This window comes from Pavona decussata, unplaced genomic scaffold, assembly GCF_977016875.1.
Source record: "Pavona decussata unplaced genomic scaffold, jaPavDecu1.1 SCAFFOLD_228, whole genome shotgun sequence".
Classification (NCBI taxonomy): Eukaryota; Metazoa; Cnidaria; class Anthozoa; order Scleractinia; family Agariciidae; genus Pavona; species Pavona decussata.
The window spans coordinates 782,288-785,052 of record NW_028145633.1 but is presented as its reverse complement, the minus strand read 5'-3'; the positions used below and the strand labels follow the sequence as shown (position 1 = coordinate 785,052).

The 2,765-nt window shown below is 43.5% G+C and overlaps 1 pseudogene; it reads left to right on the top strand.

Annotated features, from left to right (window-relative positions):
- Positions 1 to 481: 481 nt before the first annotated feature.
- LOC146458813 (uncharacterized) lies at positions 482 to 2,408 on the top strand (annotated as a pseudogene).
- Positions 2,409 to 2,765: the final 357 nt, after the last annotated feature.

Below are 2,765 nucleotides of genomic sequence, written 5' to 3'. Positions count from 1 at the left end.
GTGGAGGAGGGTGAAAATGCGAAATGCTTGATAACTGAACATGAACATACTCAAGGCAAAAACAACAACAGTTAAGATAGTGATACCTTTAGTTTCCTTCTTTTTCCCTGGCCAAAATCCAGATAATTTATTTATTCCCAAAATCTTTTTCGCGCGCAAGCTCAGTTGTTAGGGGCATTGCTGTGGATGGGGGTGGGGGGAGATATTTTACTAAACGGTATCAGTTCTTACTGAAGAAGATCACTACATATCCCTTAGCTTGTTCTTTCCATCTTTAAATGCAATAGCTCCTAGAATGAAACCAAAAATATCCCTCATTGTAGCCATTTGTTGGTCACACTATGTCATGGGCATTTTAAGGGAGTGGGCGAGGGCTAAAATTCTTGAAAGCTGCACTCGGTACTAGTCCTGACACTAGTCATATTCTAACTTTAAAACACAAAAATGCAAATTAAAAAAACGATTTATTTAAGGATGTTGTGAAACATATGCTTGCATAATTAGGTGATAGATCGAAATAAATAGTGATTGATTGTAACAAGGAATAAACGACAAATTGGGAAGAATCGTGGGAATATCCGGTAACGTGGGTGAATGTGTTAACAGTTCGTGTCATGAATACAGGGTGTGACAGACATTTGATTGCATTAGTCTCGGTTAATTAAAATAAGTACAATGAACTTGTAATGTACCAAAGGGGTGTGTACTTCCGGAAAGGGTAGATAAATAAGAACAATATGTAAGAGAAGATTAGATTACAAGATTGAAAGATTGTGAAAGTTTGAAAGATTGTACAACGGATCGCGAATAAAGGAACGTGAAAGATACAGTCCTCAGTTTTGTTTAGTGGACCAGCGGACCGCGGAGATTTTCGGTGAGATTTCCACAACACGTGGTCCCGAGAGCCGAATAAAATGTGGAACAAGGAAAAGAGAGCGGGCCACCGAACATTATTAATAGGAATCCTGCCAGAGGTCGATGCATGCCTTGGAAGCTATGTGTCCGAGAGTAAAGCCGAATTTTTAAAATGGAAGGCGAAGCTGGCAGAACAGTTAGATAAGATCCTGCCATTCGACGAAGGGATTCTGGCTGAACTTGTCGATAATGAAAAATCAACCGAAGAAGACGTGACGGCCGAAATCGGAGAGAGCGCAAGGCTGAAAGCTGAGGTAACCCAGCGACTTGTAGCAATTGACGATAAATTGAACGTTGTGACTGGGACACCTTCCCCATCAAGCGAAGGTCAAGCCACAAGTTCGTTTTTGAGCTTGAATCAAGACAATGAAAATCTGAACGCAGCGACCCCTGCAACTCAGAAAAACGCACGAGTTGAAACTCCCGAAACTAGAGGTTAGAAAGTTTAACGGCAAACTCCACGAATTGCAGGAGTTTTGGGACTCGTTCGAAAACGCTGTCCACACGAACGAATCACTATCGAACGTAAATAAGTTCTCGTACTTGAAAGGACTGCTCCTAGAACCTTCGAGATCGGCGATCGCAGGATTTGCCCTGACATCAGCTAATTACGAATCGCTCTAGACCTATTAAAGAGACGATACGGAAAGAAGACTGCGATTCAACGGGCGCTTGTAAACGAACTGTTAAACGCGCGGCCAGTCTACAGCGATAAAGACACGGCAAGACTTCGCAGTTTCTAAGACCTTGTAGAAACAAAGTACCAAGCGCTGCAGGCCTTAGCAGTTGAAGAAGCAATGTACTCGGCAATTGTTGTCCCGATGCTACTCGAAAAGATCCCTGACAGCCTGAGACTTACCATTATGAGAGGACAGGATTATCTGGACTGGGCTTTAGGAGATATGCTGAATGCGCTTCTGGTAGAAGTGGAACTCAGAGAAGATCAGTGCCTGACGCGGCCAGCACGGGTTACAGGACGCACTGACAACAGACGCATTTCCCAACCGACAACAAGTGCGCTGTTTACAAGAAGAGCAGAAGATAGCCGATGCCAGTTTTGTTTTGGAGGACATCAACCGGAACAATGCAAGAAAGTGACTAACATTGGAGAGCGTAAGAGACTATTAATTAAATACGGTAGATGTTTTAATTGTACAGAGAGGGGACACCGCGCCCGTGATTGCAAAATAGGTGCTAGTTGTAAGAATTGTAAGGGTTTTCATCATGCTAGCCTATGCGAAGCTAAGCCACAAGCACCCTCAGGTGAGAGTAGCCCTCAGCCCATAGGACCGGTTCCAGTGAATAGTCCAAGTAGTATGCTTGTGGGAACCGAAAGTAGAATTGCCCTTCAAACCGCACAGGCGCTGATTAATGGTAGTAGTCAGGGGAGAGTGAGAGTTTTGTTTGACTCGGAGAGTCATCGATCGTTCGTAACCACTAAGGCCGCAAGTAATTACGCTTTAGAAATTGTAAGAAAGGAATGGCTTGCTTAAAACAGCTTGTAAGTGTTAGCTTAATCGACTAGACATAACTCTAATCGCTGCAGGTAAGTGTGCTGTCCTTGACGGGTGGATAGGGCTAATAACAGGTTCTGGCGGTCTGTTGACGTAACTAAATGAAGGAGCAGAATCGGCTAATATATATTGAATAATGCATGTAGTCTAAAATGTGAAAGAGTGTTCTGTTTCCAACCTGATGGGCGACACTTAGGGTCTAGTTAATGCAGTACTACTTATGGACCGGGAGAGGAGTGGGTAGGGGAAGCGCGTAAGAGGATATTGGTATAAAACCAGCCTGTAGTAACCTATCTCCCTTCAAGTTACTGTTATAACTTCACTTTCCTTCCCTAA